Source organism: Saccopteryx bilineata, chromosome 8 (genome assembly GCF_036850765.1).
Source record: "Saccopteryx bilineata isolate mSacBil1 chromosome 8, mSacBil1_pri_phased_curated, whole genome shotgun sequence".
Lineage (NCBI taxonomy): Eukaryota > Metazoa > Chordata > Mammalia > Chiroptera > Emballonuridae > Saccopteryx > Saccopteryx bilineata.
In genome coordinates this window covers 45,626,220-45,642,340 of record NC_089497.1, presented here as the reverse complement: position 1 = coordinate 45,642,340, position 16,121 = coordinate 45,626,220, and the positions used below count along the sequence as shown (strand labels likewise).

The 16,121-nt window shown below is 38.6% G+C and overlaps 1 protein-coding gene and 1 pseudogene across 3 annotated transcripts in view; one reads left to right on the top strand and one right to left on the bottom strand.

Moving 5' to 3' along the window:
• Positions 1 to 16,121, top strand: part of LSAMP (limbic system associated membrane protein) — a 741,157-nt gene that overhangs the window by 51,204 nt on the left and 673,832 nt on the right. The gene's annotated exons all lie outside the window — the stretch shown is intronic.
• LOC136312095 (isocitrate dehydrogenase [NAD] subunit alpha, mitochondrial pseudogene) lies at positions 406 to 1,480 on the bottom strand (annotated as a pseudogene).

Sequence of the window (16,121 nt, the reverse complement as noted above, 5' to 3'; positions counted from 1 at the left end):
TTTTATTTCTATTACATTTTTCATAAACTAAGGAAAACTCTCTTTAAAAATGTTAGATGTTTTCTCTTATTAATTCTGTATCACATTTACAGCTGAGGACAAACTCTCCTTAACTAAAGTGTAAAATGGTTAACAATGACTACTGATCCGGTCCACTCAGAGTTTGCCAAAAATGTATACCAAATAGACATTAATAAATGAAACAAGCACTTGGAAAAGTACTTTGAAAGCAGACCTAGGGATATCACCTGCATACTTTGCACTGATTTTGTTAAAAGGCCAGATCTGGAAATGTACTCTGTCAGGAAACAGGGCAACCAAGTTCACACAGGATGGAGTGTGTTCTCATATGGCTTTACCTGGTGTCCTTAGGAGGGACTCATGAGAATACCATCTTTAGAAGACTTAATCTAAATCTTTCACATGGTAACAGATTTCTTCTGTGAAGTCTGAACATTTTGAATTGCCTCCCAAATCTTCTGTTAAGCTCTTCCTATCCTTAATCGTATCAAAGCTGGCAGCTCGTTCTGGGCGGCGTGGTCAAACAACCCCATGTGGTGCGGTATCATCACTGTGCTGAGCAGCAGGGCTGTGGGGTTGGCCATGTCTTTGTCGGCCATGGTCTGGGCTTGTTCTCTGAATCGATTGAAAGATTGCGACCCTAATGGCGCCAATGTTGCTACTTGGTGTCACATTGAGACCCCTAATCAGTCCTGCACAAAGGTCACTCAGAATTCTCCATACAAATTTGGCATAACCAGAACATTGAATTAGGACGGGTCTTGGACCATATTCAAACATACTGTATCAAGGTACATCTCATAAAATTTAGTATCTTTACAGTTTTCTGTAATTTCTCTCTGCACTTTTGCCAAAAAAGCCCATCTGACATACACATGATGGCGTTATGCACAGCCATGACGTTGCTCCGGCAATTCTTCCAGGTGTACTCAAAGGCGAACTCTGCAATGCGCCTGCTCGCCTCCTCGTGCTATTCTGCACAACTCCGTCCACAGTCACATGCTTGATTCCACTGTACTCTCCTATGGTTTCGCGAATCGTGACACTATTTACATCGCTGTAAGGGGGTTATAGTCTTCGACTGAGACACGTGGTCCGACATTTGCATAAAAGTAGAAGTTTTTGCATAGCAATAAATTCATGCATGGGTAACTAGCTGCTATCAGAGTCTTGTAAAGGCCTTTCAGGCCCATTCTTCTTGTTCATGGACTCTGGCTTCTCGAGGGATCATCCACTTTCCTCCTGGTCCTTGATTGACAGTGACGTTTTGCTCCTCCCGCTGAATGGGGACTTTGACAGCATCAAAAATCTCTATAACTGAAGCTGAAATTTCAGGGCCAATACTGCCTCCTGGGGGTTACTGACTGAGTCCACCAGCAAAACCTCTGGCCACCTGTGTTGGCTCGTAGAATGCGTCCAGCAGTTGAGAGACCTCGAACATCCACATGGGCCCCGCCATCGCGTCTCCTCTCACTGCTACCACAGCACGGCACCAGTGTCAGTAGACTTATCTTTTAAAACTGAAGATAATCAGAGTACCTACGGTAAATAATTAACTCAGTTATATATATAGGTTTAATTTAATTAATACATACATATACATTCATATAGAGAACCTTAATTTGGTTTGATATTCATATATAATAGTATAATTATTACAAAACCAATTTAGGATTATGCTTATGTTTACATTTCAATAAGGTACCAAAATGACTTAAATGACTTTATTTTAACAAAGATATTAGGGGCTGCGTGTGTGTGTGTGTGTGTGTGTGTGTGTGTGTTACTTCTAGTCATTGAGACATCAAGATGAGCTATTTTTAAGCTGAAGTGGTGTAAGTGTTATATTGGTGTCAGTGCACATATCTTGCTTTTCTTAGCAGGCCTATCTTCCGTCAGCAATTCCACAGGATGACAGTTTCAGGGAGAGCCAAGATTTTTTTTGTAAATGAAAAGTGATTATTCATCACAATGGAATTGCAAATAGTACATTAATGAGAAGATGTGCTAATGTCTATTCACGATGTAGACCTATTAGCCTAAATTTAATTTTTAGTTCTAATAGGTGAAGTCACCAATAAAATACACAATTCTCACTTTAACATAGCATTATATAAGATGTTTTTATAGTATATTTAGACTGTGAGTCACCAAATGTTTTCCACAATGAGGGAGTGAAGTGTATTATTTAAAAATGTCAGTGGTTGAATTTTTTATATTGGTTTTCTATTTGGGGCAATGGACACATGAAATAAGATTCTACAGGAAGTAGCAAATGGTTTAATTCTTTTTATTTAAGAAATGTTAACTACCTACTGTATGCCAGGTGTAGTTCAGGCAGTGAGGACAGAAACCACTAAGCCTCTGATCTCAAGTTCACTATCTGCAGACGGAGCAGACTTGCACAATTTAACAAATGTGTAATAAATGTATGCATCTCTGTGTGATATTACATGACAGAACATATTTAGCCTTGATTTGGTCTGTTGTTCATGAATAGTGAATGAATTATTAGTATGAGCTGCTGTGGGAATAGAGGAAGAGAAAACTAATTCTGCGCAAAGGAAAAGTCAGAAGCTGATTAAGTATGATATGCAAGAGAAGATTACATATGTCTTTTTTAAAATTTTATTTATTTATTTATTTTTTTACAGAGCAGAGAGTGAGTCAGAGAGAGGGATAGACAGGGACAGACAGACAGGAACAGAGAGAGATGAGAAGCATCAATCATTAGTTTTTCATTGCGCGTTGCAACACCTTAGTTGTTTATTGATTGCTTTCTCATATGTGCCTTGACCACGGGCCTTCAGCAGACCGAGGACTTTTGCTGGAGCCAGCGACCTTGGGTTCAAGTTGATGGGCTTTTGCTCAAACCAGATGAGTCCGCGCTCAAGCTGGCCACCTCGGGGTCTCGAACCTGGGTCCTCTGCATCCCAGTTCGATGCTCTATCCACTGGGCTACCGCCTGGTCAGGCGATTACATATGTCTTAAGTGATAAGAAAAGATGATCAGGTCAGCAATGTCATGGAGGATGTAGGTTGTTTTAAAGAAATCATTCCAGATGTAAAGTATAATGCAACAAGCTTTTACCTAACCAATTTTCATAATTTTATATGCAAATTCTTATCATGTGGCAAAGTACAGAGGATATTAAGTAAGTAATATTTTATCAGAAGCCAGCTCTTATCTTGCTCATGTCCCAGATGTTCTCCTGGTGGCTAGGGATGGCTCACGAAAACATGACAGTCTATGTCAAATGTTAATACATCCTCAATGGTAAACTAAGGCTGTTAGAGGAAAGGGACATCTTATCAGACCACTATATTCCAACAATGCAAAGTAAGAACAATGGAAATTATCCAGCTAGTTTTTTGTTCTGTAATATATGGGAAAAGCAAAGAAATTCAAAAGCTCTTTTGCAATTTGTTGAAAGTATTAGCTTAACCTTAATCTTTAGTCCACAGATTTTGCTGAGTAGTTTGGAAGGACGGAAGCATAGAAAAAATGATTTAAGCCAGAATTCAGCTCTAATACTATAATTTTGCATCTTTTCATCGCTGTTCTAGCTCCTTTCTTCACTTTTAGCCACCAAGGAACACATATACCTACCATTCTAAATACTTGCACAGTCTCTTCCCTTTCTTGCCAATGCTTTCTACATAAATGAACCCACGGCAGGCTCGACATGAAGTGTAATAACATTTCAGAGCTGATGATTCACCCAGACTTTGTGGGCTGCTGGTCAATAGTTTTTGCTTAATAAGGTATAAACTTGTGGATCAAAAGGAATTGTTTCTCTCCATGATGCTGCAGAACATAGAACCTCAACTGGAAGTTAGAAGGGAAGACCCAGGCACTGTATTTCTCAACACTACAACACTAATTAGGTATTTTCCCTCCTTATTGATAAAACCTCTGTTCTGTCATTAGTCTTCAGCTGGAGTTTCACCGGATTGCCCATTTCTAGTGCTGCTCCCCTTTGTCTGATCCTAATCACTTTGCCTCAGACCTTTTCTCTGCTCTCCAATGTTTTATACAGTGAGTTACTGCCGATTTCACTTCTTTAAACATCTTTTAAATTCATCCTCCTTATTTTCTTCCTGTATCATTACTACACATACTCAGGCATGCTATTTTTATTTCTATCATTGTAAGGGCCTCCAGTTGTCTTCAGTTCTCCACATTGGCCCTCCAGTTTATTCTACATACTGTAGACAGGTCGTTCTAAATGCCAATTCTACTTTAATTACATATCATTGCTTTTCATATATAATTTTAGTTTCTCACCTTATGATAAATTGAATTTTCTTTCAAAGACAAACAAACTCTTTGTAACCTTGCCCCTGCTTATCTACTTCCTCAGTCTCATTTTAAATTAGTTTCTGCCTACCTTCTGCTCTCCTCCTCTGCCTCCTTGTTGCTTTCTAATGCATTTGAAGTTCAACTACAGTGACCTTCTTTGTGTCTTCCAGTGTGTCATTTTTCTCTTTCACAGTTCTTTTTCCAGCCCCTTTTATAACTTCAACTTTTTCTTCACTCTTTATCTTGGTTTTTATTTTTCTGGGAAGCCTTCCCTGAACCACCAGTAGTCTAGGTAAGGTAACACTGTTGGATTCACTTATTTCATCATGTTTCTCTCCCCAAAGATTGCTACCTCTTTGAGAACAGTGACATTTTTTTTCATTTCCAGGATCTAGAGCAGAGACTGGCACATGCAGATACTTAAAACATAAATAGCCCTTTTATAATGAGATAATATTGGAGATCCAAGAACTCTTCTCTGATTCTAGTAGTTATCAACTATTATTCACCCTCCATAAATACACATTTAAAATGTTCTCCAAATACATTAATTCTTTGGGTGATTTCCCCCTGGAAACTAATGATTATATAGTCTAAGAACCATCTCTTTATTTATTCAAATAAACAGAAATTCTTAAACTGCTAAATCCTTTATGGAGTTTTATGAGATAATGGGTCAATTCAGTAAGAAGACAATGTCCATGATCATCTGAGATCTTCATTTCTCCCCTTCTCAATAAACACACACTTTCAACAGTAAATCATTTTTGTGTTATATTTTTGCTCCATGAACATCTACTGAACAGATACTATGGAGTAGGCAGTGTTAGACTGATGATATAATTGTTAAGTTTAGGATTATAATATAGTATTAGAAAGGCTAATTATGTCTTTATTTTGTGTTTTAAATTTATAGTTCACAGTTTTTTTACTTGTTTTTCCATATCAGAATGTAAACTTTGGAATGATGCTTATTTTATTTACTAATCCTGTACCTTCTGTCCACCACTGGCTATAGAATGCTATGTAAAAGAGATAGTCTTCTCTGTATTGGAAGTTAGTTAGTCACAGAGAAGACAGAGATGAAAAAATTTACAAAACAGTGTGTAAAGTACTAGGTTAATGGCTGGGATCATAACAAATTCACAAATGTGTGTCTAAGGCAAGAAGAGTTTCAAGCTTTTGTGGGGTTTTGTTGATAACCAGTAACTACATTTGGCCTGGAGCCTTCCACCCCTAGCCTTGGTGGGATACATACAACTATTTGTGCCAGAGGAAATATATACTTTTTTTTTTGAGTAGTGCCTTACTCTGAAATATTTTCGAAGAAACTCCCATTTATTTTACACAGTACTCATTTAATAAGAACTTAAGCATTTAGCAAGACTATGTTGCCTGCCTACTTGTTCATTCATTCATGTATTCATCAAAATAATTACTAAGCATTCACTTTTTTCCTGCTGATATTCTAGCACCTGGCAATAGAGCAGTGAACAAAGCACACAGAAATGTCTATCTGTAGGAGGCTTACGTTCTATTGGGAGAAGGGAGACAAAAAAAGAAAAGTAAATATTTCAGTATGTTAGCTGGTGATAAGTACTATAAAGAACAAAAATTAAGAGGAAAAGGCTATTCAAAGGTGTTTTGCCAAAGTGTGGGTGGATGCAATTGGGTGCAATTTACATGGAGAAAAGCACTCCAGTCTAAAGGAAAAGCAAGTGAAAAGGTCCTGGGGCGGAAATTGACTGGAGTATTTCAGGAATAGTAAAGAGGCCAGTGTGCTGGAGTTGACTGAGTGGTGGAAAGATAAGGAGAAGAGGTCAAAGAGATAAAGGAATGCCAGGCCTATAAGGCTTTATAGGGCCTTTAACATTTTGTTAAGATTTTGACATTAATTCTGAAATGCAAGGACATTTAGGAAGATGAGTGACATTATCTGACTTATGTTTTCAGAGTACTTCCTGGCTCCTACATTGAGAATGAATTGTAGGGTGCTGTGTGGAAACAAGACCAATTAGTATTTTGTAAGAGCACTTTAATAGAAGAGAGACAATGATGGCTTAGCCAAAGTGATAGCAATCAAAGGAGAAATGATAGTATTTAGGATTTGTTTTGAAGTTAGAAGTAAAATGATTTAATGGCAGATGAGACATAGCATGTGATGAAAAGATGAATTAGGTGTTCTGGAATGAGCAACTAGAATGATAGAGCTTCCAAAAATTGAGACAGAGAAACAACGCGAGAAGCAGATTTTAGTAGGTAAAGACTAAGAATTTTGTTTTGCATATCGTAAGTTTGATATGCCTATTAGACTCCCAAAGGGAGATGTTGGGTAGACAGTTAAATAAATCTAGGGTCCAGGGAGTGATCCAGGATGAAGATGTTTTTATGATGGAGATATGTTAAATATAATGTAGTGGATGTGTTAGACACATGAAAGTAATAAGCAATGCATAGGAATGCATGTATAGAAGTCCCAAATTAGATTATAAATGATAGAGCTATGTTAAAACTTATGTAAGCTTGGTCTGGTAAAAGGTATTTCTAGAGATTTCTGAGTTAATAAATAACATATATAATGCATTGTTTTCAATAAATGAATCTGGTGCTCACATTGAATATATTCAGTTTTGCAAATCTAGCTTTAGTATTTTCTTTAAAATATTGTCCATTGGAGCCCTGGAGCCTAATTGGTAAAGAATAAATAAAGTCTAATTCCATAGCTATGAAGTGCCCTCATTATTTTGAAATATAAATAAACCTAATGAAAATATATAAATACTATTTATATTAACTTATTTTGTCCCCATGTTTATAAAACTGACTATTATGAATCAGTCATATTAATGCTATGGCTTTTTTTTTTTCTTCTTTTCAAGTGAGAGGCAGGAAGATAGATACCCACTTGTGCCTCTACTGGGGTCCATCTAGCAACCCCCTTCTGGGTCCAATGGTCTGCCCATCTGGGGTCATACTCATAACCAAGCTGTTTTTAGTGCCTGAGGCAGAGGTTTTACGGAGCCATCTACAGTGCCCAGGCCAATGTGCTTGAACCAATCAAGCCATGGCTGCAGGAGGGAAAATGAGAGAGAGAGAGAAGAAGAGAGAGAGAGAAAGGGGAGGGGGTGGTAGAGAAGCAGATGGTCCCTTTCCTGTGTGCTCTGACCAGGAATCGAGCCCAGGACATCTACACACTGGGCCAATGCTCTACCACTGAGCCAACCATCCAGGACCTAATGCTATGGATTTGAATAATCTAAAACAGGATATAGGTTTTTGTTCTAGGCAAGGTTGTCTTTCATTCCTGTAAGAAAATAGACAATTTTCCCTTGGCCAGGAAAAAGTACCCTACAGAAGTAGAAGGTAACAATAGGAACTAAAAAGGTTAAAATACTTTAAAACTCTGAACATATTTGCCTTCCATGGAGTGGCTGTGCTCGCCCTGTTTGAGTTACACCTTGGTTTTCTAAGTAGACTTTACAATCTGAGTCTTTCTCTGGAGATAATACAGGGTGCAAGCCCCTTTAATTTTTTTTTTAATTTATTCATTTTAGAGAGGAGAGAGAGAGAAACAGAGAGAGAGGAGAGAGAGAGACAGGGGGGAGGAGCTGGAAGCATCAACTCCCATATGTGCCTTGACCAGGCAAGCCCAGGGTTTCGAACTGGCGACCTCAGCATTTCCAGGTCGACGCTTTATCCACTGTGCCACCACAGGTCAGGCCAAGCCCCTTTAAAGAAGGTATTTGTACTTGTTGGCAGCTCCCGGAGCTCTGTTCTGTCTAGTTGTTAAGATCTCCAGAGTGGCTTATGAGCTTTGTGTAATTTCTATCTGCACCCAGACAGCCGGACTTCATTTCGTTTTTATTTGCATTTAATAATACGCCGCCTTTCGTTAGCTGTTAAATTGTGAATTTTCAAACACTATCAAATCCTCCTTCCCATATTCCAACTACACTTTGAAACAGACCCATTGGCTACATGCTGGTTCCAAAGAAAAGCTGGGCTTCATGCCCATGTACTTCAGGGTGGGAATACTCTTATATATTTCTTTTGGAGGCAAAATATTCCATTTCTGATCTAATGTGAACACTGGAAATAGCAGAGCAAGTTTTGTGGTGGATTCATCTTTAATTATTAAAGCAGGAGAGATCATTCATGCCTCTTTGAAGTTCTTATTTTATTTTCAGGAGAGGAAATGAATGTATTTATATAAATCACTACATATGAAGCATGGTAGACAGTGAAGGTAAAAGGAAGAAAACAAACCAATGACAAAAGGAATAAAATGTATGGGGGAATAGGGATAACAGAGAGGAAAGAAACTGTAGGAATGAGAACAAAGGACAGAGATGTCCTGCCTTGTAGGAAGCTGGTGCATCTCTCAATAATATTTGGAAATACATGGATTTACCGGTAATCTTTTGCTAACTCATTGTTAGTTAATATAAATGCAAGCCTGTGTTGGCAGTCACTGGGCTTATGAGAGCTAATGGTGAAGGAAAGGCTAAAGAACGAGTGGGAAACATTTTCCATATTAAGAATTGCCGAGGGATTATGTACTCTTGCAATGGATTGAAGGAGAAAAAAACACATATTAGTTTAAAAATTTGGGGAAGCTGGAAGGGAGTGAGGAGTTGTTAGAAGAAAGAGTCACAACTAGAATAAAAAGTCACTTAGTATCAAGGATGAAAGAACTCAGTGTGTGGCTTTTTTCTTTCTGTCTAAAATTATCCAGTCCTGGTAATTAGAAAGTGAGTATAATGAGGGGGCTGGTCTGAGTCATGCTTTAGTGAGACAAAATTACAGCAGGATGGCATCCTTTACAGGGAAGCACTTATGTGTATTGGGGGAAAGAGGAGGAGAGACAAGATGTAATTTTTCAGGGCAGAATATTGCTAAAGCTCAAGGTGTATTTATCTTGGGCCTAGGCCAGGAGTAGCAGACAAGGCACACAGTTGAGGTACATGAATGGACTCTATGATTGTTATTCTAAAGGTTATTGTAATCATGGATAATGTGATATATATATATAACTAATTATCATTTATGTAGTTGATTCTCATGCTTTGAGGAGTCTGAGCCTTTTCCGATGGAATAACCCTAAGATAAAGAGTGAGGAGGGAAATGATGATGTACACAATTCCTGGATGTCTGCTACTGTAACACAGTTCCCCATTATTTGTCCTCTAACCTGACCTATGTGGGTATTAAAATCAACTTTCCCCAATAAAGAGAAAAATATGGAAAAGAAAAACATTTTATATAGGGTACCTTAGATACATAGAGTCCTAGCAGGAGTCAGAAGACCAGATTCACAGTTCCAACCTACATAGAACAGGACCATGAAACAGTGCCCCAGGGCAAATGAAACAACTAAAGCCCATGTATAAATGTATAACCTCAACTTTTCTGATGCCACTAATCTTGCAATATGCTGAAAGCTAATTAGAAGATTTCCCATTTCATCATGGTTTTGTATTATTTAGTATATCAATGAAACATTTTCCCTTCTGACTTACTTAATAACTCACAGCTCTAAGTTTAAAGTATATCTTAGATTGGACTTCACCAAAAGTAGGTAGATCCTAAAATGGAGAATTGTATCAGTAATTTGTCAGGAATCATTGCCAAGAAAAAGCAGTAGAGGAGTGGGAATGCGGGTATCGGAGGGGAAGAATTGCAAGTGAAAGTACAATATTGTGCAAAATCCCACGGTGGGTAAAGCACACCTCAGTGTTCCTTGCTGGAGAAATAGGGCCTGAGTGTTTATATCTCAGAACTGAGAATTATTGGTTAAGGGTTTTATGGGGGGAAGACAAATTGCTGAGCATCTCGAGAGCTCCATATGGTTAGGCAAAACAAACTCTAGGGGAACCCGCTGACAACCTCTGGTGCTGGGTATTCTAAGTCAGTGGTCCCCAACCTTTTTTGGGTCACGGACCGGTTTAATGTCAGAAAATATTTTCATGGACCGGCCTTTAGGGTGGGATGGAAAAATGCACAAAATAAAATTATGCAACTGGCATAAAAACTGTGGTATTTTTATTTTATTTATTTATTTTTTAAATTTAATTTTATTTTTATTTTTTTAATGGGGCGACATCAATAAATCAGGATACATATATTCAAAGATAACATGTCCAGGTTATCTTGTCGTTCAATTATGTTGCATACCCATCACCCAAAGTCAGATTGTCCTCTGTCACCTTCTATCTAGTTTTCTTTGTGCCCCTCCCCCTCCCCCTTTCCCTCTCCCTCTCCCCCCTCCCCCCGTAACCACCACACTCTTATCAATGTCTCTTAGTTTCACTTTTATGTCCCACCTATGTATGGAATAATGCAGTTCCTGGTTTTTTCTGATTTACTTATTTCACTTTGTATAATGTTATCAAGATCCCACCATTTTGCTGTAAATGATCCGATGTCATCATTTCTTATGGCTGAGTAGTATTCCATAGTGTATATGTGCCACATCTTCTTTATCCAGTCATCTATTGATGGGCTTTTTGGTTGTTTCCATGTCCTGGCCACTGTGAACAATGCTGCAATGAACATGGGGCTGCATGTGTCTTTACGTATCAATGTTTCTGAGTTTTGGGGGTATATACCCAGTAGAGGGATTGCTGGGTCATAAGGTAGTTCTATTTTCAGTTTTTTGAGGAACCACCATACTTTCTTCCATAATGGTTGTACTACTTTACATTCCCACCAACAGTGGATGAGGGTTCCTTTTTCTCCACAGCCTCTCCAACATTTGCTATTACCTGTCTTGTTAATAATAGCTAATCTAACAGGTGTGAGGTGGTATCTCATTGCAGTTTTGATTTGCATTTCTCTAATAGCTAAAGAAGATGAGCATCTTTTCATATATCTGTTGGCCATTTGTATTTCTTCCTGGGAGAAGTGTCTGTTCATGTCCTCTTCCCATTTTTTTATTGGATTGTTTGTTTGTTTGTTGTTGAGTTTTATGAGTTCTTTGTATATTTTGGATATTAGGCCCTTATCTGAGCTGTTGTTTGAAAATATCATTTCCCATTTAGTTGGCTGTCTGTTTATTTTGTTATCAGTTTCTCTTGCTGAGCAAAAAACTTCTTAGTCTGATGTAGTCCCATTCATTAATTTTTGCCTTCACTTCTCTTGCCTTTGGAGACAAATTCATAAAATGCTCTTTAAAACCCAGGTCCCTGAGTTTAGTACCTATGTCTTCTTCTATGTACTTAATTGTTTCAGGTTTTATGTTTAGATCTTTGATCCATTTTGAGTTAATTTTAGTACAGGGGGACAAACTATAGTCCAGTTTCATTCTTTTGCATGTGACTTTCCAGTTTTCCCAGCACCATTTATTGAAGAGGCTTTCTTTTCTCCATTGTGTGTTGTTGGCCCCTTTATCAAAAATTATTTGACTATATGTACGTGGTTTTATTTCTGGGTTTTCTATTCTGTTCCATTGGTCTGAGTGTCTATTTTTCTGCCAATACCATGCTGTTTTGATTGTCATGGCCCTATAATATAGTTTCAAGTCAGGTATTGTAATGCCCCCAGCTTCATTCTTTTTCTTTAGGATTGCTTTGGCTATTTGGGGTTTTTTATAGTTCCATATAAATCTGATGATTTTTTGCTCCATTTCTTTAAAAAATGTCATTGGAATTTTGATGGGAATTGCATTAAATTTGTATATTGCTTTGGGTAATATGGCCATCTTGATTATATTTATTCTTCCTAACCAAGAACAAGGAATATTCTTCCATCTCATTATATCTTTTTTGATTTCCCTTAACAATGGTTTATAGTTTTCATTATATAAGTCCTTTACATTCTTTGTTATGTTTATTCCTAAGTATTTCATTTTTTTTGTTGCAATCGTGAAGGGGATTATTCTTTTGAGTTCATTCTCAAATGTTTCATTGTTGGCATATGGAAAGGCTATTGACTTCTGTGGTATTTTTAAATATAATTGGTGAACTTACCATATTTATTGGGCTAAGTTAAAGGAGGAATGAGCATGTCCTCATTATTCAGGATGCATTTAAATTTGTTATTCTGACAATGTTTCATGTCTGACATCAATATTTAATATGATAGGTTCAGGCTCACTACCAATTATAAACCTACGACAATAAAAATAAACACGAATCCACTGTGTACTCGTATGCAACTTTATTAGAAGCGTCCTCTTCACATGCACCAACAATATAACATAAGTAACATCCTCTCTGCCTCCAAATACTTTCCAGTCGCTATGGTAATGTTTAAACATGCCTTAAAAATAAGATACAACACAAAAACAAATATAAAGTCCATGAAAAATACAACTCACCATTGTTATGAATATTGTAAGTTAAGGGTTATTTATTATAATGTTTATATAGAATGAGAGATAGTAGCCTATCTCAACAACCATAACACTAAATCAGTGGGAGTCCTGAGCTTGTTTCTCTGCAACAGGATGGTCCCATCTAGGAGTAATGGGAGACAATGACACCCGAAGTGTGTTGCTTATGTCCAGTCTATTCCATAATTTTGTTGTGGTTGCTGTCACTGCAGAAAATCCCGCTTCACACAAATAGGATGTCGGAAATGGCAACAGGGTTTTTAGTGCTTTTGTGGCGATCTCGGGGTATTCTTCCGTGACTTTAATCTAGAACACCGGCAGAGTTGTAGTCTCGAACATATTTTTAAGGCCGTGTCATTTGCAATCTCCAGTAGTTGATCCTCTTCTTTCATAGACACGCTGGATTCACCTGGTTTGTTGACAAATGGATCGCGAATCCATTCCTTGGCAATTCATGGGTCTTTTGTGGTTGGGAAGTAGCATTCAAACTCTTTTAAAAGCAAATACAGGTGATCATGCACCAGCTGGGACAATGAAGGCTTGAGCTCAGTCTCTTCCAAAATTCCCGCGAATGTTTGAAACATGTCAAATATACCCCTGTTCACGCGTCGTCCTCACAAATCCAGTCTGGCTTTAAATGCAGCTACTTTATTTGCCAACTTGAAGACAGTTATCATTTTCCTCTGAAATGACTGATTGAGTTCATTGAGGAGGTTAAATATGTCACACAAGGAAGCGAGTTTTGCGACCATTCCTCGTCACTGAACTGTGCTGCTAGCGGTGACTTTTTTTCTGAGAGAAATCTCTGCAGCAGCTCTCGTAATTCAAACACTCTGGCCAGGGACCTCCCTCAGGATAACCATCTTATTTCTGTGTATAAGAGGAGGTGTCTGTGCTCCGCGTTCATTTTCTCACAAAGCTGCTCAAACAGGCGCGAGTGAAAGGTGTGTGCTTTGATGTGGTTAATAACTTTAATGACATCATTTAATATGCTGTTAAATTCCGGTGGTATATTTCAGCTAGCCAGCATTTCCCTCTGAATGACACAATGTGTAGACTTGCATTCAGGTGCAACCTCCTTAATCCAAGTAGTTAATCCAGACATCCTTCCGGTCATGGCAGCAGCTCCATCAGTACATATGCTGACACAAAAAGACCATTTCAGTTTTCCTGATATATAGTCATCCAGCGATTTAAATAGTTCTGCTGTGGTTTTGGTTGGCAATGGTAGTGCACATAACATAACCTCATGCACATCCTCTTGATAAAGATAATGCACATAAACAAGTATCATTGCCTTGTTGTCAATATCTGTAGATTCGTCAACCTGGAAAGCGTACCACAGTGATTTATTAATCTTTTCCAACAATTGTGATTCAATCTCCTCTGCTATTTCCTCAATGCGCCGTGTGACGGTGGTAGCCAAAAAAGGCATCTGTGCTATCTTTTTAACCAAAGCCTCTCCTAGAAGTTCACGACAAATGTCTTTAGAGGCTGAAAGGATCAATTCTTCACCAGTGATGAATGGCTTCTTAGCCTTAGCAATACAATTAGCCACCAAGTATGATGCTCTCAGTGCACTCGCATTTACTGATATAGTGGCCACCAGTAATTGTTTCTGTCCTTCTTGTTCATGCTTTTTTCTTTTGAAATACTCAGAAGGCTTGTCTTTTAAAGTAGGGTGCTTGGTCTCCAAGTGGCGAAGCAGTTTTGAAGGCTTCATTGCCTCATTACTTAGCCAGTCGCCACATATTATGCAGAGCGGCCTTGGTGCGCGAGAATCACCAGTTGCGATAAATCCATACTTCAAGTAGGACTCTTGGTATTGTCTGTTAAATGAAGCCTTCTTTTTCTTCAAGGTCATAGGTTCTTCTTCTGTCTCCTCACTGGCCCTTTTCCATTTCGCAATAAAAACTTTCGATGGAATTTGGTTTTTCACTCATTTTGCTAGTTTATGGGTTTAATTTTAGTGGCAATGTATCACGTGACTGAGACGAGCATCAGGAGTGAGTCTTAGACGGATGTAACAGAGGGAATCTGGTCATTTTTTAAAAATAAAACATCATTCAGACTTAAATATAAATAAAATGAAAATAATGTAAGTTATTTATTCTTTCTCTGAGGACCAGTACCAAATGGTCCACAGACCGGTACTGGTCCGCAGCCCGGGGATTGGGGACCACTGTTCTAAGTGAACTTCAATGGGAGACAATGTACATAAAAATGGTAGGGAATTAGAGAGGAAATAACAGAATGAGCATATGGTACTCCATAGGTTCCATACTGCCTGCAAAATATGGATATTGTCATTACGTCTTAGTACGGTCCTTGATTTTTTTTCCATTGTCCTCCATTCCCTTCCAATTTTTTTTTTCTTTTTCATTTTTCTGAAGCTGGAAACAGGAAGAGACAGTCAGACAGACTCCCGCATGCGCCCGACTGGGATCCACCCGGCACGCCCACCAGGGGTGACGCTCTGCCCCTCCGGGGCGTCGCCATGTTGCAACCAGAGCCACTCTAGCGCCTGAGGCAGAGGCCACAGAGCCATCCCCAGCGCCCGGGCCATCTTTGCTCCAATGGAGCCTTGGCTGCAGGAGGGGAGGAGAGAGACAGGGAGGAAAGCGCGGCGGAGGGGTGGAGAAGCAAATGGGTGCTTCTCCTGTGTGCCCTGGCCGGGAATCGAACCCGGGTCCTCCGCATGCTAGGCCGACGCTCTACCGCTGAGCCAACCGGCCAGGGCTCCCTTCCAATTTTATAGAACTGCTTCCATTATCTCAATTGTACCATGTTGTTATGTGTTCCCCTTCCTTTGTTCATGACTTTCCCTTCCTGGAATGCTCTTAACTAAATCTCTTCCCTTCCACTGGCTGATAAACTCTTGCCTCATTCTTGAAGACCCTACTCAAAGTTTATATTTTATTTGACGTTTTCTCAAACAATGTGGAATAATTGACACTTGTTTGTTTTATCATACAACTATAGCTTCTTTAGTCTCTCACATAGCATATATCCCATTGGAATTTAACTGCCAATTTTTGACAGTTTACTTTGATTATAATGCCCATGTTTTTATTTATCTTTGAAAACCTAGAACCCTAGATCCATGTCCAGCAAATGGTTTGTATCAGCGAATGTTGTTGAATGTAAACTAAATATATAAAAAAATAATTTATAGGAGACACATTGAACTTTTTAATCGGAGAATCCCTTTTGAGGTAATCAAGTCCAAGTTTCTGCCCAGTGCAGTAATCTCTATTTATTGCATCTACAAGCAATAGGTATTTTGTCTGTTTATTTTAAACAATGTTCCATTAAAACTGTTACCTTTTGTTTAACTAGGCAGGGCATAGCAGTGATAGTCAGCTCTGGGAGTGCTTGCTCCTTGGGGCCAAAACCTCCACACCCTTCTCTTAGTAACTGGAGTTTATGTGTGCCTGAAACCTCTTTCTTCTTTAGTCTTTTAAG